The sequence below is a fragment of the Heloderma suspectum genome, chromosome 7, assembly GCF_057233095.1.
Source record: "Heloderma suspectum isolate Gila_16-S chromosome 7, 16-S_ref, whole genome shotgun sequence".
Taxonomy (NCBI): Eukaryota; Metazoa; Chordata; class Lepidosauria; order Squamata; family Helodermatidae; genus Heloderma; species Heloderma suspectum.
The window spans coordinates 102,967,552-102,993,317 of record NC_139464.1 but is presented as its reverse complement, the minus strand read 5'-3'; the positions used below and the strand labels follow the sequence as shown (position 1 = coordinate 102,993,317).

The 25,766-nt window shown below is 44.3% G+C and overlaps 1 protein-coding gene across 1 annotated transcript in view; it reads left to right on the top strand.

The window, feature by feature from the left end:
* Positions 1–25,766, top strand: part of SLC2A13 (solute carrier family 2 member 13) — a 189,998-nt gene that overhangs the window by 18,875 nt on the left and 145,357 nt on the right. The gene's annotated exons all lie outside the window — the stretch shown is intronic.

Below are 25,766 nucleotides of genomic sequence, written 5' to 3'. Positions count from 1 at the left end.
AAAAAGTCATGGGCTGCTGGCACCGAAGAGGGAGCTAGGGTGGATGGGAAAGCCTTGGGGTGGTAACCAAAATTGGCAAAAAATGGAGTTTGGCGGGTGGAAGCATGGCAGGCATTGTTAGAAGCAAATTCTGCGAGAGGCAGCAAGGTAAACCAGTCATCTTGCTGGTAATTGACATAACAGTGCAAATATTGCTCCAGACTCGCATTGGTGCGCTCGGTCTGACCGTCCGTCTGTGGATGGTGGGCGGAGGAAAGACGGAGCATCACATGGAGAAGCCCAAGTAGCTCCCTCCAGAAATGGGCAGTGAATTGGGCCCCCCTATCTGAAATGAGACCCTCGGGCCATCCGTGGAGCAGGAAAACATGCGCCAAAAACAGCTCCGCTGTCTCCCTGGCTGTGGGCAACCCAGAGTAGGGGATGAAATGGGCCATCTTAGAAAACAAATCCACCACCACCAGAATGGTGGTCTTACCATGTGAGGGAGGCAAGTCAGTGATGAAGTCAAGGGAGAGCAGTTTCCAAGGTCCTGAGGGGGTAGGCAGGGGATGAAGCAAGCCTGTGGGCTTGCCGGAGGCGGCGTTTGCCTGCTGGCAGGTTGGGCGGGAGGCAACATAGGTCTTGACGTCCCGACACACACGAAGCCACCAAAAATCCTGCGTCACTCCATGTAGGGTCTTGGCGAAGCCAAAATGCCCAGTGGTGGGGGAGTCGTGGCACTGATGGAGGACTTCCTCGCGGAGGGGTCTAGAAGGCACATAGACCTGACCGGAATGGTAAAGCAGGCCACCTCACAAAGAGACAGGGGTAGAGTGGGGGGGGGGGCAGAGGCTAGCCCCAATTCCTCCACTTTTGTGCGAACAAAAGCATCCTGAGCCTGTGCAGAGTGAAGGAGCTCCTCCCAAGAGCGAGGTACCGCAGCTGCCACCAGGCTCTGGGGGGGAAGAATCAGAGATGGGGGGGGATTTCCCTCACCCCCTGGCTGGAGGTCCGGCTTACAAGAAAGAGCATCCGCTTGTAGCTTGTCAGAGGCCTTCACATGGCAAATCTTAAGGTGGAACTGGGGGAAAAAAAGCAACCACCAAATCTGCCTCTGGTTTAAGGCACGGGCTGTCTGAAGATGTTCCAGGTTGCGATGGTCGGTTCTAACTTCAACTGGGTGCTGTGCCCTCTCCAGCAGGTGACACCAGGTCTTCAAAGCGGACTCGATGGCCAACAGTTCCTTCTCCCAAATGGTATAATTCCTCTCAGACATGTTCAGCTTCCTGGAGTGGTAGGTGCAGAGTCGCCACCCGCCACCCGCCCGATCTGGCTGAAAAAGCACTGCCCCCACCGCAAAGTCAGAGGCATCAGTTTGCACCACAAAAGGCTTCCTCAGGTCGGGATGTAACAGGATCAGCTCAGAACTAAAAAGCTTCTTAAGTTCCTCGAAAGCCTGTTGGGCAGATGCCGTCCAATGAAAAGGAGATTTCCTGCCCTTAAGGAGGTCTGTGAGAGGAGATGTCAGCTGAGCAAATTGGGCAGGAACTTTCTGTAGAAATTAGCAAACCCCTCTCTGCCAGCTGCTGTGCCTGTGAGGGATGAGCTGGCTCCTCTCCCACGGATTGCTGATCCTCCTCAGAATCAGAAATGCTCTGGGGTTCTATCGACTCAGTTTCCACCCTGACTCTTTCCTCCCAAAGAGCAAGCATCTTTTAATTTCATGGCTACAGTCGCTGTCTGTGGTGATTTTGGAGCCCAAGAAAATAAAATCTGTCACTGCTTCCATTTCTTCCCCTTCTATATGCCAGGAAGTGATGGGGCCAGATGCCTTGATCTTAGTTTTTTTAATGTTGTGTTTCAAACCAGCTTTTGCACTCTCCACTTTCACCCTCAACAAGGGGCTCTTTAGATCTTCTTCACTTTCTGCCATTAGGGTGGTATCGTCTGCGTATCTGAGGTTGTTGATAATTCTCCCGGCAATCTTAATTCCGACCTGTGATTCATCCAACCCGGCGTTTCTCATGATGTACTCTGCATATAAGTTAAATAAGCAGGGCAACAATATACAGCCTTGTCGTACTCGTCGTATTCCTTTCCAATTTTGAACCAATCAGTTGTTCCATGTCCGGTTCTTACTGTTGCTTCTTGGCCCTCGTACAGGTTTCTCAGGAGACAGGTAAGGTGGTCTGGTACTCCCATCTCTTTAAGAATTTGCCACAGTTTGTTGTGATCCACACAATCAAAGGCTTGAGCATAGTCAATGAAGTAGAAATAGACGTTTTTCTGGAATTCTCTTGCTTTCTCCATGATCCAGCAAATGTTGGCGATTTGATCTCTAGTTCCTCTGCCTCTTCGAAACCCAGCTTGTACTTCCGGTAGTTCTCGGTTCACATACTGCTGAAGCCTAGCTTGTAGGATTTTGAGCATCACCTGTCTGGCATGTGAAATGAGCACAATTGTACGGTAGTTTGAACACTCTTTGGCGTTGCCCTTCTTTGGAATTGGAATGTAAACTGACCTTTTCCAGTCTTGTGGCCACTGTTGAGTGTTCCAAATGTGTTGGCATATTGAGTGCAGCACTTTAACAGCATCATCTTTTAGGATCTTAAATAGCTCAGCTGGAATACTGTCATCATCGCTAGCTTTGTTGTTACTAATGCTTCCTAAGGCCCACTTGACTTCACTCTCTAGGATGTCCGGCTCAAGTTCAGTGACTGCACTATCATGGCTATCAGGGACATTAAGATCTTTCCTGTATAGTTCTTCTATGTATTCTTTCCACCTCTTCGTAATCTCATCTGCTTCTGTTAGGTCCCTGCCTTCTTTGTCCTTTATCATGCCCATCTTTGCCCAAAACGTTCCCTTGAGATCTCCAATTTTCTTGAAGAGCTCTCTAGTCTTTCCCATTCTATTGTTTTCCTCGATTTCTTTGCATTGTTCTTTTAAGAAGGCCTTCTTGTCTCTCCTTGCTATTCTCTGGAACTCTGCATTCAGTTGGATATATCGTCCCCTTTCTCCCTTGCTTTTCACTTCCCTTCTTTCCTCAGCTACTTGTAAAGCCTCATCAGACAGCGACTTGGCTTTCTTGCATTTCTTTTTCTTTGGGATGGATTGAGTTGATGCCTTCTGAACAATGTTGCGGACCTCCGTCCATAGTTCCTCAGGCACTCTGTCTATCAGGTCTAATCCCTGAAATCTATTCCTCACCTCCACTGTATATTCATCAGGGATATGATTGAGGTCATACCTGAATGGTTTAGTGGTTTTCCCTACGTTCTTCAATTGAAGCCAAAATTTTGCAAGAAGCAGCTCATGATCTGAGCCACAGTCAGCTCCAGGTCTTGTTTTTACTGACTGTATGGAGCTTCTCCATCTTTGGCTGCAAAGGACATAATCAATCTGATTTCAATATTGACCATCTGGTGATGTCCATGTGTAGAGTCGCCTCTTGTGCTGTTGGAAAAGAGTGTTTGCAATGATCAGCGTGTTCTCTTGGCAAAACTCTATTAGCCTTTGTCCTGCTTCATTTTGTACACCAAGGCCATGCTTGCCTGTTATCCCAGTTATTTCTTGACTTCCTACTTTAGCATTCCAATCCCCTATGATGAAGAGGACATCTTTTTTTGGTGTTAGTTCTAGAAGGTGTTGTAGGTCTTCATAGAACCGATCAACCTCAGCTTCTTCGGCCTCAGTGGTTGGGTCATAGACTTGAATTCCTGTGATGTTGAATGGTTTGCCTTGGATTCGTACTGAGATTATTCTATCGTTTTTGAGATTGTACCCCGGTACTGCTTTTCCCACCCTTTTATTGACTATGAGTGCTACTCCATTTCTTCTAAGGGATTCTTGCCCACAGTAGTAGATATAATGGTCACCTGAATTAAATTCACCCATGCTTGTCCATTTTAGTTCACTGATTCCCAAGATGTCGATGTTCAAACTTGCCATCTCATGTTTGACCACCTCCAGCTTACCTTGATTGATTCATTGACCTTACATTCCAAGTTCCTAAACAATATTGTTCTTTACAGCATCGGAGTTCCTTTTCACCGCCAGACACATCCTCAGCTGAGTGTCCTTTCGGCTTTGGCCCAGCCGCTTCGCTCTTTCCGGCGCTACTTGGAAATTCCCTCTGCTCTTCCTCAGTAGTATAATGGACACCTTCCGACCTGAGGGGCTCATCTTCCGGTGTCATATCTTTTAGTCTTGTGATACGTTCCGTGGGGTTTTCTTGGCAAGAATACTGGAGTGTGTTGCCATTTCCTTCTCCAGTGGACCACATTTGTCAGAACTCTCTGCCATGACCTGTCCGTCTTGGGTGGGCCTGCACGGCATAGCTTATGGCTTCACTGAGTTACGCAAGCCCCTTCGCCACAACAAGGCAGTGATCCATGAAGGGGCAAGTTACATGTAGGCTAACCTAAAGAATATAAAGTTTTTTCTTGAAACTCTATTCTATTTGCTCCTTTGCTAAGCATAATCCTAATTAGTTCTGTATTATTTCATGACTAGATGAGGACAGTTCAGTGAAGGTCTCATTTTCAGTATTTTAATCAAGTGTGGTGAGGACTCTTCAGATGGTTTGTTAACTTCAGGGAGAATCACTAGCCCTCACAGCTCCCAGCTGAAAGGGGTATCCATGTTTTATTGTACCCTTCCCATTTCCATGCTTTATGGCACTGGGGCCCTTACATGGTATTTCATGGAAACCATTTCAAGGATACATTGTTAGCTTTTCTTGGTCTCCTTCATTGTTTCCAGCAAAGAAGAGGAAAACCATCATGATGTTTGTGAGCCAGTCGGCTCCTCTACACAAGGGTATTGTAGTGCGATTGTCATTCTTCAAACATGGTATTTTCTGGGTGCTTTGCATGATGTCATTCTCCTTTTTTGCCTTCTACCTGCTTTTCCCGTGTTTTCTCTGAACGGGGAAAGTGCGGTATTTTCTGCAGTTCCAGAATGATACTGTGACTGCCTGCCCATGTACTTCTGCCATTGCTTTAGATCCGCTCTGTGTGGGTGTGATGGCAGCAATGATGAGGTGGTGGGAGTCTCCCCTCCCTCACCTCCTCCATCAGCCACTTTGGCTGCAGCTGCCTCCACTTTGCAATGGGATCAAGAGATTGTTCTGCTCTGTAGTCGCTGCCCAGAAAAGTTTTAACCCCTTTCCACTCAGTCTGCACTCAGTCCCCATGTACGTACAAATGAGAAAGTGTAACTTGCTTTGGGGCTGTGGCAGACTTCCGAAGTTGTGAAAGTACTGTGGGTGCATGCAACCCCTTTCAGCTGTTTCCGCTTCCTTTCAGCACTTTATAATGGGATTGGGGGGGGGGGGGTCGTAGCTGGTGCTTCACTCCAGTTTGAATTTGCTGTCAGAAATGTATAACCCTTTCTACTCCACCCCCATGTACACACAAATGAGAAAAGTGTAACTGCTTGCTTGGTGGGGGTGGGGGTGGGGTGTGGGTGGGGAGAGCAGACTTCCAAAATTGAGGAAGTACTGTGGATTCTATACATGCAACCCCTTTCAGCTCCCTCCTTCTCCTTCCAGTGCTCTACAATGGGATCAGGGGATCACTCCACTTTGCAGTTGTTGCTCAGAAAAGTTTTAACCCTTTCCCACTCAGTCCCCATGTACACACAAATGAGAAAAGGGCAATTGCTTGCTTTGGTGGGGTGGGAGAAAGCAGACTTCTGAAGTTGTGAAAGTACTGTGAATTCTATGTAAAAGTAGCCAAGGTAAGGATCAGAGGCAGCGGAAGTGAAAAGGGGAGGCAAGGAAATTGAAAGGGAAAAATTCATGCCGACAGGGGTAGGGGCTATCCCAGAGGGGATGGGTAGAGGGCGTACAACGCTGCTGACATCCACTAACATCCTGCCAGGTTCCATCCACCAGTGTAAATGGCAGGTAGTGTTATGCATTTAAAGAAAAAAACAGCTGTGTAAAGAACCAGTCTTAATCCACAAAGGATCTGGGAACAGAAACCCCGGTAAGTTCCAGGATAAAAAGTCTGCTATGGAGAAGTTCAGTTTCTTAGTTCACAGGAAGTCTATGCTTTGTGGTCCTTCTCCTTGTTCCCAACAACCCAGAACACAGAAAATGAGTCCCAGTATAGGACCTGAGTAATACCCTCCAGGTAGGAATGAAACCACTGAAGCATAGTGTCCCCATCTTGACAGCCTAGAATGATATCATTATTAATGGTATTGAAAACCACTAAGAGATCCAGGAGAATTAGTATGGTCACGCTTGTTTTGTGCTGTTCCTATCGAAGCAACCAAGACAGTCTGTTATGCGGATTGAGATGGATCTGGATAATCCTTCTCATCCAAGGGTCCCTGAAGTTGCAACCTACTCAAGAGCCTTACCTGGGAAGGGGATATTTGTGACTGGTTGCAGTCTTTTGGGTCCAAAGAGAATTTCTTCAGGAACGGCATCATAACAGCTTTAAGGCAAGTTGGACCACTAATCCTCATAAGATGGTATTTACTACCTCATTAACACTAGTCCTCATTAACCAATGGTAGCATTGGCACGGATATAATACTAGTCTGTAACCATCCTTAGGTACATGGCTGTTGGACTACAACTCCCGTCACTCCAGCCAGCATGGGTGATGTTCAGGGTGATGGGAGTTGTAGTCCAGCAACTTCTAGAATCACTGTATAGTCAGTGATGTTAAGAGAAGAGAGGATAAAACTGGAGGAAGTGTGTGAAGCTACTCACAATCTATTAAGCATACTCAAAAGACTGGCAATATTTGTCTGAGCTGATCCAGCATGGTGCTGCCACAAACCCAAGACTGTTGGTAAAATTGGATGCTCTTCAGGATAGCATTGGTTCCTTTCAGTATCTGCTTTATAGGTGAGTTGTTTATGCTGTCGAATTGTATTGGGTTCTTTACCTCTCCAGCTCTGGTATGATGGTATCTGGAAAATAGTTCAGTACGAATTTAGAACGTCAAGCAAGTTACACTGCAGGGCATTCATTGTACATGCTATTAATGCTCTTCTCTTTTATAAGCACATAATCTTAATTGTTACACTTTTATATACATTAGTTTTGGTCTATTTAAGATTTTATCTCCTATTTTATACTCAATTTTCTTCATTTTTACACTCCCTTTAATGATTGACTTAAGCAGTAGTGATTATAAACCAAGAAAGATAAATGTAATTATTTCCTTCTCCAAAATGCACAGTGACGAAATACTGGGCAGAAATTGAACTGTGACTTCGAATGAGAGATTACCAGAGCAAGTTGATCAAACTGGAAGAATACTACTACTGGGCCTGACTGCAGGTTATATAGAACCTGTGGAATAATGTTGAGATTTTTACAGACTTTTAAGATAGAAAGCTGTCTAGGGGAGCATACATACAAGCTTTTTGAAATCCAGGTTCCCTCCTATTGACCGCATGAGCTTGCTAAATAGCAGTGTTGGAGTGCAGAACATTACTTTGGAGAAAACTGTAGGGTTTTTTTGTTACTAAGGCAAACCTCTAAAATTGCTATCCTAGTTCTCTTTTTGCTTCAGTACATTTTAGTTCCATAATTCACAAATATAAAGGCAATCAAGTTGGGGGTGGAGGTGGGTGGGAAGAGAAAGAAATACAAAAAATAGCTGAAATCAGTTATGTATATAGTCAGCTCTCTCCTGGACACACTTTAGTATATCTTGCTGCAATGATTGCATATTTTTGATACTTGTAAGAGGTGAAATATTGTGATAATATTTTTGATAGAATTTTCCCTTAATGCTGAAATCATTGAGTAATGTACTTACCTTTCTCCAAGTATTTCCCCCCGAAGCCATTGGCAATTTCCCTTCCCCCCCGCCTCCTAACCCTTCAAGGACACTAATTTTAATATGTCTGCAAGTGAGTGCTTTGGCTTTTCCAGTATCAGTTTCTGAAGTGGGTTAATTCCCCTTATGCCATCACTAATAATCTTAATTGTCCCATCAGGAAGTGCCTAACTTGAAAACGGGGGGTTTCTGTCATCTGTTTCTCACTCATTGATCCTGTGGTTTTATAAATGCATGTGTCCTATGTATTTTATCTAGCCTCCCCACCCCCCAATATTCTAAACCATTTTTATCCCTTGGCATCAGAAATGGAGAGGAGGAGGTTATAAACTCAATTCCTCCTTCATCTCCTCAGCCTTCTGTCCCGAACAGTGGAACAAAGTTGCCCCTTCCTCTGCTTCTCACCTATCTGTCATATATACTGAAGCCACCAGCAATATTTAGTGAGGGTTCCCTGACTTTGAAAGACTTCCTGTAGGTGGGGTTGCATCCCTCTGCCTTGGCAACAAAGCTGCTGCTTACCTTGTCAGGTGTGGCTCTGGAGGAATGCATGACTCCTTAAAGGAGCCATACATTCATTCCTGCCCCACTGTGTTATTTCTCTTGCCACCCAAGGTGGCGGGAGGACCAGACGGGGAAGTAGTACCTGCTTGGTCCCACATAGGCGGAAGGGCATGATTCTAGACAAAGCGTAAAACTATTCGCCAGTAATACAGGAGTCTATTTTTCCTTAAAATAGGCTTTCCCTGCAAGCCTATGATGCAGAGTTATGATTAATTTTCTTGTAATTTAGTATTAAAAGCTATATCGGTAGGCTGGTCTTGCTTGCGCCTTACTTTTAAGTTACTTGGATCAGATTCAGTTACTTCGATTTTTCATGCTAGGCACATGCAAAATATTCATAGCAATAGCTTAGATATTCTCAATATACTGTTAATTGATATACTCCAAAATTCTGGAGCAGATGATAAAGCAATCCATCTGTAAGCACCTTGAAAACAATGCAGTGATTACTCCAAGCCAACATGGATTTGTCAAGAACAAGTCCTGCCAGACAAATCTGATCTCATTTTTTGATCAAGTCACCTCCCTTGTGGACCGTGGGAATGCTGTAGACATCATATACCTCGACTTCAGCAAAGCTTTCGATAAAGTGCCCCATGATATCTTGATGAGCAAACTAGCTCAAAGTGGGCTGGATGAAACAACGATCCGGTGGATCCACAGTTGGCTACAGAATCGGACTCAAAGAGTGCTTATCAGTGGGACCTTCTCAAACGGGGGAGAGGTAACGAGTGGGGTACCGCAGGGCTCAGTCCTGGGCCCAGTGCTCTTCTACATTTGTATTAATGACTTGGAGGAGGTGCAGGGAAAGCTGATCAAATGTGCAGATGACACAAAATTGGGTGGGATAGCTCATACGTTGGAAGACAGAAACAAAATTCAAAGTGATCTTGATAGACTGGAGCACTGGGCAGAAAACAACAGAATGACATTTAACAGGAATAAATGCTAAGTTCTGCACCTAGGAAAAAGAAATCAAATGCACAGTTACAAGATGGGGATACATGGCTCAACAACACGACAAGCGAGAAGGATCTTGGAATTGTTGTTGATCACAAGCTGAAGATGAGCCAACAATGTGATGTGGCTGCAAAAAAGGCCAGTGCTCTTTTGGGCTGCATTGATAGAAGCATAGCTTCCAAATCCCGGGAAGTCCTAGTTCCCCTCTACTCAGCACTGGTTAGGCCTCATCTGGAGTACTGTGTCCAGTTCTGGGCACCACACTTTAAGAAGGATGCAGACAATCTGGAGAGGGTTCAGAGGCAGGCAACAAAGATGATCAGGGGACTGGAAACAAAGTCCTATGAAGAGAGTCTGAAAGAACTGGGCATGTTTAGCCTTGAGAAGAGAAGACTGAGGGGAGATATGATAGCGCTCTTCAAGTCCTTGAAAGGTTGTCACAGAGAGGAAGGCCAGGATCTCTTCTCGATCATCCCAGAGTGCAGGACACGTAATCATGGGCTCAAGTGACAGGAAGCCAGACTCCGGCTGAACATCAGGAAAAACATCCTGACTGTTAGAGCAATATGACAGTGGAACCAATGACCTAGGGAGGTGATGGGCTCTCCCACACTGGAGGCATTCAAGATGAGGCTGGACAGCCATCTGTCAGGGATGCTCTGACTTGGATTCCTGCATTGAGCAAGGGGTTGGACTCGATGGCCTTGTAGGCCCCTTCCAACCCTACCATTCTATGATTCTATGAATTTTCTTTTAGAGTTATGCAGAATAAAAAGTGATGTCTCAGATTACTAGAAAGCTCAGTTAAATAATCAATGATCAAAAAATGTTCTAGTTAAAGACCATAGTTAAGGCTATCTTGCTTTGGTTCAAGTTCCACAAACCAGGAAATTGTTAAGGCATCAACCTTAGCCTCCATGCCCCTTGAACAGTAATGATGTTTTGCAGTGTCACAAATTGTCCTTGCTTACAAATTACCCTCCACATACCCACATTTTTCCTTGGTCTTTCAGGCCCAAATCCAGATGGTGAGGATAGAGTGTCTGGGACCAGCAAAGATGTCCCACATTGTCCTAGTCCTGTATTGCCTTATGAAGCATCTGAGCCTTACTGTATTGCTAAAGGAATCCCCCGATCCTCCTGTGAGTTGGCCCATGCCTATTTGCTTCTTACATCAGTAGCTAGGGGCGTGTTTCCACACTATCAGCTTCACTTTGTTTGCAACTTCTTTGCCATGTTTCCCCAATTGCATCTTCTCCCTTTCCAGTTTCCACAGTGCTTAAAGTCCTGGCTTATCATTGTTGTAGCCTGGGGTTCTGTGCTGTTTCCACTGAGCTCATTGAACTATTTTCTTGATGGCTGGGTGGAATCTGAGTGGAGTCTGGGTTGGGTCTGATTACCTCATCAGTGTTCCCGCCTCCTCGGCCATGTTTCCAGGACAATGGAAAGAGAAGCTGATAGAGGAGTACAGGATTTTAAAAAAGGAATCAGCTTTGCTGTGAAGAGAGGCTTTCCCCATCTCCCTCCCCCCCTTTCTCCTTTCCCCTGAAAGTTCAGAAGCACCTGCATTTCAGGAGCAAGCCTCATTGAGCACAATGGGAGTTACTTCCTAGTAGACGCACATATGCTTGTGCTGGGAAAGGGTGCAGGGAGAACACAAAGAGGGAAACTAGCCCCCATTTTAACCCAGAGGACCTCATTGACCACAATGGGAGTTGCTTCTGATGAGACAGTAATGGGTTTGTTGTGGGAAAGAGTGAAACCAGCCCCCATTTTAATGCACAGGACCTCTGATTGGAAGCTGTGAATGAGTTACGTCCTGAGGCAATGGACCAAAGCTTCGAGAGCGTGCTTAATCTCATTTAAGGAATTGAGCTTAAAAGTGTGCCATTTCAATTGAGGGGGAATATCTGTAAGTTCTGATGTAAGCATTCAAAGGCAAGCCTCATTCAGCACAATGGGAGTTATTTCTGAGGGGACATTAATGGGTTTGTTGTGGGGAAGAGAGTAGTACACACAAAGACAGAATCCAGCCCCCATTGTAACCCACAGGATAGCTATAATGAAGCTGCGAAGTACTTTCTAAGGCATTTCATTGGAGCAGCAGTACTTGGTCTCTTAAATGCATTTAAGGAATTGTGCTTTAATGTGTGCCATTTCAATTGGCGGGAAATCTCAGCCTCATCCACCACAATGGGAGTTACTTCTGAGGAGACACAAATGGGTTTGTTGTGGGAAAGAGACTGAAACCAGCTCCCATTTTAATGCACAGGATCTTTGTATGGAATCTGTGAATGAGTTACGTCCTAAGGCGATGGACTAAAGCCTCGAGATCGCGCTTAATCGCATTTAAGGAATTGGGCTTTGATATGTGCCATATCAGTTGAGGGGTTTCTCGATTTCTGTGGTCATTGAGAGGGCAAGCCTCATTCAGCACAATGGGAGAAAACACCCCTTGACTGGGGACATGGGCTGTGTTCTAGTGCTTATTTTCAATGATGTTTTTAAAGTTGCTGCCTCGGCATCCTGCTCCAAAACAGCAATGAAACTTCTGGAAAACAGGGAGGGAAAGGGTTGGGTCACTGAGGTTAGAGTGACACACCCGCAAAGGCTGGGCTACACGCCCCATGGGCAGGACTATAATACCGGACCCAGTGCGATTGTGGAAACAGGTCAATAATGGAGCCATGGTAAGCTGGAAAAGTTGGACTATAAGCAGTCTCAGAAGAAGCAGTTTTTCAGCAATAAAATGCGGGGCTAGTGCTGAATGGCCATGACATCGTGGAAACAGAGACTTCACAGCGTGGCCAGGTTGGAGTAAATCGTTGGTGGAAACACAGATTAGGAGGATGGTTTAAACAGTAGTATAGGATGGGTTATTTGAGTGTTACTGCCCCCACAAGCAAGCCATGCCCCTGGGTTTGGATGACATGGCAAGCTGTGCCAGCGAGGTTAATTAGGGAAATCCAGTAGCATGTGCAGTGAGGTTATCAAGCCATCTTGCGGCAGTCAATAAATCCCATTGGACCAAATACTGCTTAGATTTGAGTAAGAAAATATGGGGTGGGAGCAGGTCCAGGAATTTGTCAGTAGGGCTTACTTCTGAGTAACCTAGCTGGGATTATAGTTTATAGTAACTGCAGTTCCAGTCTTCTGTCCCTTCCTACTCCTACCTCCATTGTTCTGTCTGACAGCGCATAAAGTCAGCAGGTGCTATTTGCCACCTGTCTTGCTATGGAAACATCTGATTTCTCTGTCTCACAAAATATTTTTTGATTAAGCCAGTGTAATATAAACTTCATTGCACAAAGTGGTGTTGCATGTACCAGTGCATAACCAGGCAGACTGGACACTGCCTCTCTTCAGCTTGCCAGGGTAGGTTTGGACAGTGGAATCACTCATCCGTTGTACTCTCCCAATCCTGAAGTCTTTGTGGGAAGGGGAGGTAAGGTGTGAACATCCAGGGAACATGCCATTTTTAGAGTGTACGGGCCATGCATATGTTAGATCTGCCAGATTTCTCATTTCTAACAGATGTTTCAAAAAGCTCTGTGTGTGTGTGTGTGTGTATGTGTGTTCCTGGCTCTACAATCGATTTGGTTGATTAAAAGCTAGTGATGAGGGAAAGAAGCAGATTGATACTGTTGTTCACACAATTACTTTTCTTTGTACATATAACTGCCTTGCAAATTGGGGAGGTGGGGGAGTGCAGTCAAGCAGGGGAGAGATGTGCCACTCCTGAAACATCAGTGGAACATCAGTATTTCATAAGCCTGGGATGAAGCTCTGCTGTTCCCTAAGGTTTAGGTGTCCTTTACTGTTTGCATTACTGGTTTCAGAGCATTGCGGAACATTATTTGTAATGCACATAGCAGCTCTGATTCTAGCTCCACCTGAAGTGCAGCATTATTAAAAGCCCTATTCATATTTATAGTAGCTCCAAAGTCTCCTGCAACCGAAACGAGTGATGTACCTTTTTTTTAATAACTAGGAACAGCTAAAAATACAACAAAGGTTTTGCATTTTTAGCTGTTAGGCACAGTTTACTAATAATTGTTATAATACTCCGCATTGATAAATACCTATAATTTCCTTTATGTCGCACTGGATTCTTGAGATTTCTGTAATATTATAATCTTTCAGCTAAAATTAGTGATAAACTGATTAATTCCATTTTTGTAGTCTGGAGGTTCTCCTAGATCCAACTCTGTCACTTGAGGCCCAAGTGGCCTCCATGGCACAAAGTGTCTTTTATTAACTTTGGCTGATATATGAGCTATGTCCCTTCTTGGACAGAGAGAGCATGGCTACATTTATCCACATGTTGGTAACTTCCAATCTGGATTATTGCAATGTGTTATAGGTGGGGCTACTCTGAAGATGGTCTAGAAACCTCAGTTAGTGTAAAATAGAGCAGTGAGGCTGCTTATTGGGACTGGTCATTTTGAACATACTACCCCAGTGCTGCATCAACTACACTGGTTGCCAGTTTTCTAGGCTTGGTTCAAAATGTTGGTGCTGAGCTTCAAAGCCCAGTCTATCTGAAGGAGTGCCTTCTCTTGTATTTTCTTGCCCAGCTGTTCAGACCATCGTCAGAAGCTCTTCTCTGGGTGCTGCTGTCCATGCAGCTACCAGGGAAAGAGCCTGTAGTGGCATCTGTAGAATACCTCATTGTATACATTTAGATGCCAGGTTAAGAGTTCCTCTTCCAGCAGGCATTTAATCATTAATTTGCTGCTGCTGTCATTATTATTATTGAGCCATTACTACTGGCTGTTTGATATTTTAAATGTTTTAATTTTTTTGACATTTTCATTGACTGTATTATTGTGTTGGTTGTTATTTTACTATTTTTAGTTCTTGTGACTGTAAACTGCTCCAAGGGCATTTGTCAGTTAAGCAGTAGAAATATTTTGTTTTAGAAACTGTTGCTCAAAAGATTTGTATGATAACTATTTCTAAATAGCTGGTTCAGCAGCTACATGGTAAAAAAAAATCTCCACTTTAAAATGTTAACTTTCTCATGAGGTTGAAGTACCATCTTTATCCCCCTTTCTCTCTTCTCTCCCCACACCCAGTTATTTTCTCCTTGGTAATAGTGAGTCAGATTGAACCCTAAGGCATAGTTCATGAGCACAATGTTGAAAGTAAGTTATTGATGGAAGTATTTCTTGGACTGTCTTACTGTAGCCTTCTGAGTCCAGTAGCATAGGTAGAGAAGCAAAATAAAAGCTGAAGGCACTGATTTGAAGTTAAATATTGGTTGAATCTCTTGCATCTTCAGTACTGATGCTCTGATTTGGATTCCTCTGATGCTCTGACTTGGATTCCTGCACTGAGCAGGGGGTTGGACTCCATGGCCTTGTAGGCCCCTTCCAACCCTACTATTCTATGATTCTATGATTCTACTGGATTTTATCTAAAAGTGTGTGGCATTAAAGGCTAGTTTGGTATGTGTATCTAGTACTTTGAATCTTTCCTCCTCAAATTTGCTGTGGAGATTGCATTATAGGCAATTTCAATCCTAAAATGTCAAGAGGTTGACTCATATATTTTAAAAAAACCCTGAAGTGGTTGTCTTCTTCCTTGCTCTACTATTTATACTACCTCTGTGGTCTCAACAGAGGGAATAAAATAGGAATACAGGATCATCTGTATGGGCTCAGTGGATGATCCTGGTGAGATACAGGATGGCATTTACTAAATTTTTAGCAGGGATAAAGAGTGAGTCATGGGTCATTTAGGAAGCCCACAAATAACAGTGGACAACTTATGGTATTATTTATCATACACCCTCAAAGTCTGATATATTTTACATGGGAGAGTAGCTTTTATCTCAGTCTGCCTGGCAGAAGATCATGATTCAGTTTTAGTAAAGTTTTCTGACATGTTTACATCAAATTCAGGAAATTTTTAAAAAAGCTATGTACTATAATTGAAATTAGGAGTGTGGGGAAGGGGGATCAGATTTCAAAAAAATGTGTTGATGATTGTTGATATGCTTATATTGTTTGGATTTGTATATGAGCTCCAGAGAGGTGAAAATAAAATAGCATCCACCTGAATTAAGCTAGGCTGTGAGAAAATTCAATAGCATCCTCCTGAATTAAGCTACAGGTTTAAACCTAGCTTTCCCACTTCCATTACACCATTCTGGCTTTATTTGCTATGATAAAATGTATGTATAAAGGAAATTCTGAAACCGCAGTCAAGACAGCTGTTCTCAATCACTTCTTTTAAAAAAGCAAAAAAGCTAGAATAATATAATGGAGTAATCTTAATATATAAATACACATATTTATAAATATTCACCAATAATATTTCTTTAGTTCTTATACCTTTCAAATTACTGTCTTACAATCAATCATCCATAACTATTCCATTGTCCTATTAGTCACTGGCCTGGTTCGCATGACACAACAGCCGAGGGTTTTTTAAACTCTGGGTTGTTGTGAACGAATGAGTGTGCTAGTACATGCTGCTCTATCATTCCTGCTGTGAGTGGCTAAATGCTGGGTTGCTGGGTTCGCACATCACAGCAACCAACCCAGGCATGCTGGGTTGGTTGCTGTGATGCGTGAACCAGGAATTCTGACTTGTCTCTCCCCTGACAAGCCAGGGTTGGAAGCCCATTGAATTCAGTGGAACCTAGGTTCTAGATCTAAGCCCATCTTTGTGTAGGGAAAAAAAAGCACAATGTCACTTTTGGGACATGACAGAGTTTTCGCCATGGGTATTGTGTGTGTGTGTGTGTGTGTGTGTGTATAAAATATCTCTGTGTGTGTGTGTGTATATGTGTGTGTGTGTATATATATATATATAATTGTGTGTGTATGTATATACACACACGTGTGCGCGCATACCTATAATATCTATAATCTTCCTTTCCTAAAAAAAAATAGCCCAAGGTGCCTAATATCACTATTAAAACAATAAAACATTAAAAATTAAATTACTAAAACATAAGCAGCGTATAAGCAGCAGCTGCCTTCTACTGGAGGGCCAGATTGCAGCACAGCTGCAGGGCTGTAAAGTGAACTGGCTTTAACTTACGCAGACTCAATTATTTGGAAATAAAACTTATGGGAAACCTCCCCCCCCCCCCAACTTTAGCAACATTTGAGGCCAAATGTGTACACATTTGGGGCTAATTTCTGAAATTTACAAAGCTTTAGCAGCAAATATGGTGGTTTGCAAGGGCTCAAAATATTACAGGAAGCAGATCTGAGGCTGAGAATCGATGAAATGGATGGGAATCTCTGTGGAACAGATAGCCTCTCAATACTATTTCAGTGAGGATCCAGGAATCTATGTTAAAATTAATTTTTTGTTGGTATTACAGTCCACTGAAGGCTGAGTCGCATCAGTCCATTGCAATGCCCAAGGAACATTCCTCCACATTTGCTGGTGTTGCGCTTGGCCACAGAGATACTTTTTCTGGCAAAAAGCTTTTGAGGTGCTCTCTTGGATTACTGATCAATAAGTGACTCCTACCCCTCAAGCAAATTGGTAAATAAAGATTTGCTTGCACTGTTTCTTGCAGTGGCATATCTAGTCATTGCTAAGCACTGGAAATAAAGTGCTGTGTTCACTCTGAGAAATTGGTTTGAGAATATTTGTCCTGTAGCCTTATCTGAGTGCTTAACAAGCCCAATTTAGAATTTGGATGGAGGTCTGGTTAAAAAACAAATTTGTGGAGATCTGGTATCCTTTTATCTGGTATGTAAATGTCACCTTATAGGCTCCTAGACCAGTAACAGCAGTCTCTTCCTTTCCGAGTTCCTTCAGACTCCCTGAGTAAGGTAAAGGGCGGGGGGGGGGGGGGGGGCAGAAAACAAACAAGGATGAAATTAAATAGCCTTATTGCAAATTGTATGTAACTGTGTTTAGTATTGAATGTGATGGATTGTACTGGCTCTTCGTTGTACTTTGTTGGTTTTGTTGTTTGGTGTTGTACTTTTGATTTCTTTCTTTTGGAATTTAATAAATTAATTTTAAAAATAAAAGCAGCAGCAGAAAACAATGATAAATACAGCTAGCACCTCATCTCAGTAGCATAACATCACCTTATCCAGTTGTAAAAAAACAGATGGTGTAGGCCAAAGACCTTTCTAAAAAAGAGAGTTTTTTCCCACTTACCAAAATGTTATAAGGGAGGAGAATATGGGTTGGAAGCCATTACACCCAAATAAATACTTCCACTGCACATAAGTGATTTTATGGTAAGGGGTTTTTCTTTACAAGGAGAGAAGCAGCTCAGACTCTCAGCTTCTGGTAGCTGGCAAGGCCAGTTCTTATGTGAAGTGGATAAAGATTTAATGGTGCTACTTCTACAGAAGGTGCTGCATTGGTGGATTGTCCTCCCCCCACCCCCATATTTCTACCACCTCTTTCACAATCCTTCCAGATTCCTCAATTGAGCAATAAAATTCTTATCTCAGTTTGTCATGCTGGTGATGGAAATATCAGAAGTGTTAATAGCCATTTCTGCCCAGCTGTTAGCAAACACCCGAGGATTTATTCATCCCATATGACACAGATAGAACTGAGAATTCGTCAACCAGGAGGCGAAGGAGATGAAGCAGTGCATACTAAAATTAAACCTTTATTAAAGAGGTAGAACGTCATTAGTTTCCAGCAAGAGCAAGCTGATGGACTTGATACTCTCTGAACACCTAAAGATAACCCTTCATATTTGACAGCTGGGAGAGCTGTATCAAATTGTTGCCTGTGAATATATTTGGGGTGAATGGGCAGTTCAGGTACACTGTTTCCTGGAACACTTTTTGAGTGTTCCCCTCTCTTGCTTCTTTCTTTGTTCACAGCAGTTGTTTCTAGTCAGTTGCTGTTCTAGTGCCATTTTCCTTTAGCTGTTCCCCTTCATTGGATGATCCTAGCCAACCAAAAATAGCATAATAAATATTGTGATATCACAATGGTATGTAGCCAATCAAGTTTTTCTAATGTCACAAAGCCAGTTCTGAGCGATTATTGGATTGTCATGTCTTAAAAAATGTACAACTCAATAGCATACACTTCCCATACATTGTTAGGTCTTCAGAGAAAGCAATAATTAAACTGTTATGCTAAATTTTACATGTCTGGAGACCTATACACATAAACACATGTACTCCTTAGGGATAGTCACCTGAAAAAAGAATTACAGCTTTTTGATTTGACTAATATTATATCCAATCTAGCTGCCCAATTTGACTTGCATTGTGATTATATAAGTTTATGGAACAATGCATTCCTACAAGTAGAAAAACATTCTGTGGAAAATTCTTGACCCTGCATCACTGGCTGTGATCTTGGCAGCTTACTTCTATATAATGAAGCTGAGGCAGTTGCCCACAGCAATTGCATTTGTTAGGCTAACAAAAGCTTATCAGAAAATGTCAAGGTGTAATTTAAAGCACCCTCTTGTGGAACACCGGGATAATTATCTTTTGTTAAGAATATGCATCTTATTACCTTAATATCAGTCACATAAATTAATATGGTACTGTCTGATATGACATTAGTTGAGTCAGTTAATGTGTCGAAGAAGCAGAGCTACTTTGAAGTGACCTGTTTCTTATCTTCGCAACCTCAGTGTCTGGAACATGAGCTAGTGGATGTGTTCTTTACTCATTCTGTGTAGGCCTATGCTGGTTATGACAAATGTATTATCAATTTATCTCATAAGAAATGGATACTATTAGGACATGGTGTGTCAGCAGCTTGCCAGCTGGTAAATATTAAAGGTTGGGATTATTTTTTGAGGTATTACATTAGACCATGTCAATATATTTTTAAAGTTATGTATTGACAAGTATATATGTGATTCCTAAACTGCGCTTTGGCTTTTGCATTTGGATTTACCGCAGTAACTACTGAACTCGTTGTTATGCCTGTCGTCTCTGATAAATGCCTGAAGCAAATGATCTGAGATTATCTTTTCATTCAGGTCATGAGCCCAAATGTTCATGTTATATTTCTTTTTTCTCCTGGCCTTAGTTCTCTAGGATTTATTTTGGATCAGAATTTGTCTCTTACTACTCCAAAATCCTAGCAGAAAGGCCTCAGAGTCTATCCTTCTGTAATTTGGCAGGTTTCTTACAAAGGAGTACATTCACAATGTCTGCTGTTTTCATAGCAATTGTCCACTGAACAATAGGGTGATTAGGGTACTTATATCCATAAATGGATCTTTTCAGCTAATCTTAGTTAACCCTAACTAAGAGTTAACATCCCCTTCATGGATCACTGCCTTGTTGTGGCGAAGGGGCTTGCGTAACTCAGTGAAGCCATAAGCTATGCCGTGCAGGGCCACCCAAGACGGACAGGTCATGGCAGAGAGTTCTGACAAAATGTGGTCCACTGGAGAAGGAAATGGCAACCCACTCCAGTATTCTTGCCAAGAAAACCCCATGGAACGTATCACAAGGCTAAAAGAGATGACGCCGGAAGATGAGCCCCTCAGGTCGGAAGGTGTCCAATATGCTACTGGGGAAGAGCAGAGGGTATTTCCAAGTAGCGCCAGAAAGAGTGAAGCGGCTGGGCCAAAGCCGAAAGGACACTCAGCTGTGGATGTGTCTGGCGGTGAAAAGAAAATCCGATGCTGTAAAGAACAATATTGTTTAGGAACCTGGAATGTCAGATCAATGAATCAAGGTAAGCTGGAGGTGGTCAAACATGAGATGGCAAGATTGAACATCGACATCTTGGGAATCAGCGAACTCAAATGGACAGGCATGGGCGAATTTAATTCAGGTGACCATCATATCTACTATTGTGGGCAAGAATCCCTTAGAAGAAATGGAGTAGCACTCATAGTCAACAAAAGGGTGGGAAAAGCAGTACTGGGGTACAATCTTAAAAATGATAGAATGATCTCAGTACGAATCCAAGGCAAACCATTCAACATCACAGGAATTCAAGTCTATGCCCCAACCACTGATGCCGAAGAAGCTGAGGTTGATCGGTTCTATGAAGACCTACAACACCTTCTAGAACTCACACCAAAAAAAGATGTCCTCTTCATTATAGGGGATTGGAATGCTAAAGTAGGAAGTCAAGAAATCACCGGGATAACAGGCAGGCATGGTCTTGGTGTACAAAATGAAGCAGGACAAAAGCTAATCGAGTTTTGCCAAGAGAACATGCTGATCATAGCAAACACTCTTTTCCAACAGCACAAGAGGCGACTCTACACATGGACGTCACCAGATGGTCAATATCGAAATCAGATTGATTATGTCCTTTGCAGCCAAAGATGGAGAAGCTCCATACAGTCAGTCAAAACAAGACCTGGAGCTGACTGTGGCTCAGATCATGAGCTGCTTCTTGCAAAATTTCGGCTTAAATTGAAGAACGTAGGGAAAACCACTAAACCTTTCAGGTATGACCTAAATCATATCCCTGATGAATATACAGTGGAGGTGAGGAATAGATTTCAGGGATTAGACCTGATAGACAGAGTGCCTGAGGAACTATGGACAGAGGTCCGTAACATTGTTCAGGAGGCAGCAACGAAATCCGTCCCAAAGAAAAAGAAATGCAAAAAAGCCAAGTGGCTGTCTGATGAGGCTTTACAAGTAGCTCACGAAAGAAGGGAAGCGAAAAGCAAAGGAGAAAGGGGAAGATATACCCAACTGAATGCAGAGTTCCAGAGAATAGCAAGGAGAGACAAGAAGGCCTTCTTAAATGAACAATGCAAAGAAATTGAGGAAAACAACAGAATGGGAAAGACTAGAGATCTCTTCAAGAAAATTGGAGATCTCAAGGGAACGTTTTATGCAAAGACGGGCATGATAAAGGACAAAGAAGGCAGGGACCTAACAGAAGCAGATGAGATTAAGAAGAGGTGGCAAGAATACACAGAAGAACTATACAGGAAAGATCTGAATGTCCCTGATAGCCATGATAGTGCGGTCACTGAACTTGAGCCGGACATCCTAGAGAGTGAAGTCAAGTGGGCCTTAGGAAGCATTAGTAACAACAAAGCTAGCGGAGATGACAGTATTCCAGCCGAGCTATTTAAAATCCTAAAAGATGATGCTGTTAAAGTGCTGCATTCAATATGCCAACAAATTTGGAACACTCAACAGTGGCCGCAAGACTGGAAAAGGTCAGTTTACATTCCAATTCCAAAGAAGGGCAACGCCAAAGAGTGTTCAAACTACCGCACAATTGCGCTCATTTCACATGCCAGCAAGGTGATGCTCAAAATCCTACAAGCTAGGCTTCAGCAGTATGCGAACCGAGAACTACCGGAAGTACAAGCTGGGTTTCGAAGAGGCAGAGGAACTAGAGATCAAATCGCCAACATTCGCTGCATCATGGAGAAAGCAAGAGAATTCCAGAAAAATGTCTATTTCTGCTTCATTGACTACGCTAAAGCCTTTGATTGTGTGGATCACAACAAACTGTGGCAAATTCTTAAAGTGATGGGAGTACCAGACCACCTTACCTGTCTCCTGAGAAACCTGTACGAGGGTCAAGAAGCAACAGTAAGAACCAGACATGGAACAACCGATTGGTTCAAAATTGGGAAAGGAGTACGACAAGGCTGCATATTGTCACCCTGCTTATTTAATTTATATGCAGAGTACATCATGAGAAATGCCGGGTTGGATGAATCAGAGGTCGGAATTAAGATTGCTGGGAGAATTATGAACAACCTCCGATATGCAGACGATACCACCCTAATGGCAGAAAGCGAAGAGGATCTAAAGAGCCTCTTGTTGAGGGTGAAAGAGGAGAGTGCAAAAGCTGGTTTGAAACTCAACATTAAAAAAACAAAGATCATGTCATCTGGCCCCATCACTTCCTGGCATATAGAAGGGGAAGAAATGGAAGCAGTGACAGATTTTACTTTCTTGGGCTCCAAGATCACGGCAGACGGTGACTGTAGCCATGAAATTAAAAGACGCTTGCTCCTTGGGAGGAAAGCTATGGCAAACCTAGACAGCATCGTAAGAAGCAGAGACATCACCTTGCCGACAAAGGTCCGTCTAATCAAAGCTATGGTTTTCCCAGTAGTAATGTATGGCTGTGAGAGCTGGACTATAAGGAAGGCTGAGCGCCGAAGAATTGATGCTTTCGAACTGTGGTGCTGGAGAAGACTCTTACGAGTCCCCTGGACTGCAAGGAGGTCAAATCAGTCCATCCTAAAGGAAATCAACCCTGACTGCTCATTGGAAGGACAGATTCTGAAGCTGAAGCTCCAATATTTTGGCCACCTAATGCGAAGAGAAAACTCCCTGGAAAAGACCCTGATGCTGAGAAAGACTGAAGGCAAAAGGAGAAGGGGACGGCAGAGGATGAGATGGCTAGATAGCATCACGGATGCAATGAATATGAACTTGAGCACGCTCCGGGAGAGAGCACAGGACAGGAAGGCCTGGCGTGCTATGGTCCATGGGGTCACGAAGAGTCGGACATGACTGAACGACTGAACAACAACAACAAGAGTTAACATGAGAGCTTTGTGCTCTGTGGAGGTCGAATGATGTCCCCCCCACCTTTTCTTCTTTCTTTCATTTTATTTTTGTGTGGGATGCTTTTCTTGCAAAGCCCCCTTTCATCTATCTGCCTGAAATCTGCCAGGCTTTGACCTGGTTTGCACAATCATTTTCAGCCACAGTGGTTTAAATAACCCATGGGCACCCATTCCCATAACCCAACCCTCACTCATAGGTTGTCATGTTTTCCAAATCTGGCAAGGGTGGGTTGTTGGTGTGGTTAACAAACCACCTACAGCCCTAAGGGCTAGTTTGCATGCTCGCAGCAGCCAACTGTAGCCTACTCTTGCTGGGGTTGGATGATACAACAACCTATGACTGGGGGGTGGGTTATGGAATGGGTGCCTGGCACATGCCACAAACCACGGTGTCTTATTTAAGAAACAGTGGCTGAAAATTATTGTGCAAACCTGCCCTTTATCTCCACAGAAGGAGAAACAATGCTGACAAATGTCATCTAATCCTGTCAAAAAGATACCATACCGCCAGATTCGCCCAAGGTAAGTCCCGTCCCGGGGGGGGCGGGGGGCAGACTGTTTCGCCACCGATTTCGGGGGGCCAAATGCGCTGGCATTCGGCCTCCCCAAGATTCGTGGCAAAATTCTCTGACATCCCTATTCAGAACAGCCACTGCCTCACCTGGGTTTGATGAGAAAGCGAGGTAGAGCTGGGTGTCATCCACATATTGATGGCACCTCAGCCCACACCTCCGAATAACCTTCCCCAGCAGTTTCATGTAGATGATAAACAGCACGGGGGATAAAATAGATCCCTGTGGAAGCCCATGGCATAGTTGCCATGGCACAGAGCAATAATCCCCCAGCACCACCTTCTGGAATCGGCCATCCAAATAGGAGCGGAACCACTGCAGTGCAGTGCCTCCAACTCCCAACTCAGACAACCTATCCAGAAGGATACCACGGTCGATGGTATCGAAAGCTGCTGAGAGGTCCAGGAGAATCAACAGGGTCGCACTCCCCCTGTCCCTCTCTCGGCAGAGGTCATCCCACAGGGCGACCAAGGCAGTTTCCGTTCCAAAACCAGGCCTGAAGCCCGATTAAAATGGATCTAGATTCATTCAAAAGTGCCTGGAGCTGTCCTGCAACCACCCGCTCAAGCACCTTGCCCAGGAAGGGGATGTTGGCCACTTGCCTATAATTGTTAACATCCTCCTGATCCAAGTTAGGCTTTTGCAGGAATGGTCTGGTTACCACCTTTTTTAAAAAGGCTGGTACCACTCCCTCTCTCAAGGAGGAATTTACAACCAGCCAGACATCCCCTCCTTATTTGATGTAATAAGCTATGAAGGGCAAGGGTCAAGCACACAAGTGGTTGATCGGACTCAGCCAAGCACCTTGTCTGCATCCTCAGGCCTCGATAAATGAAACTCATCCAGTAAAACTGGACCAGACGATGCTCTGAACGCCTCTACCAATGGAACTGCATTAATCGTGGTGTCCCAATTAATGACGAATCTGAGCTACTTTATCTTCAAAGTGCTGTGCAAACTCATCACAGCATGCAACTGAGGGTTCCACAGTCTCTCTCCCTGGCCCAGAATGTAACAGGCCGCGAACCACTCAGAAAAGCTCTGCTGGACGACACTGAGAAGATGCAATTCTGGTGGAAAAGAACTGTCTCTTTGCCACCCTCACCACCACAGAGTAGTCTCGAGAGTGAGCTCTAACCTGTGTTCGGTCAGACTCGGCACGAGTTTTCCTCCACCTGCATTCTAGTTGTCTCCCCTCTTGCTTCATTGCTCTCAGCTGAGGTGTATACCAAGGAGCTGGCCGGGCTCTGCTCAGAGGGAGAGGGCACTTGGGCGCAATCGTCTCAACCACCTGAGTCATTTCTGCATTCCACAGAGCGACCTGGGCTTTGACAGGAGCACCAGCCTGGAAAATCCCCCAAAGCCCTCTGGAATCCATCAGAATCCATTAGCCTCCAGGGGCAGACCATTTTAATAGGTCCCCCACCCTTGCAGAGGGGTAAGGCTGCCAGGAGTCTAAACCTCAACAGGAAGTGATCTGACCGTGACAAAGGGACAGATTTTAATTCCTCCACTTTCAGATCACCATCCTCTTGCCCAGTCGAGCAAACCAGATCAAGCGTGTGTCCTTTTATATATGTTGGGCCGATGACATGTTGGGACAGCCCCATGGTTGTCATGGCGGCCATGAAGTCCTGAGCTGCCCTGGATACAGTGGCCTTGGCATGGAAGTTGAGCTCCCCCAGGACCATCATCCTAGGGGTCCTCAACACCAAGTCCGAGACCACCTCCATCAGCTCAGGCAGGGAGTCTGATGGGCAGCGGGGTGGGCGGTACACCTACAGAATCCCTAATCTGTCCCGGGTATCCAACACAAGGTATAAGCACTCAAGATCTGCACTTGAACGAGCAGGAAGCCTAGAGAGGGGGATCACATTTCTTATAGACCACGGGAACCCCGCCCTCCCCGACCCTCGCGTCGGTGTTGGTGCTGCACTGAGTACCCAGGAGGGCACAGCTGGGAGATACGGCCCTCCCAGTTCCCCCACCCAGGTCTCAGTAATAGATACCAGGTCAGCTCCCTCATCCACAATCAAATCATGGATGAGGGAGATTTTATTTTGGACCGACCTGGCATTCAGCATCAGCACCACCAGACTGAGGGCAAGCTGGAAAGGCTGCCAGGAGCAATCTGGTTGGGGGAAGAACCAGAAGAGGGGATAGCCATAAGGTGTCTAGCCCCGATTCTCCTCACCTGGCCTGTTAATCCCGCAACGCCATACCTCTCCCTACCCGTGACCACAGTTATGGTGACACCTTCCCGATCCCCTGAGTTGCTCAATGGTCCTCCCAGGCACATATTAAAATGTTAAGATATAAAATATACAACAATATAAAAGGATATAAAAGAGAGCAGCAGCTAAGAAGGAGCAGATAAGATCTGCGTTTGCCCCT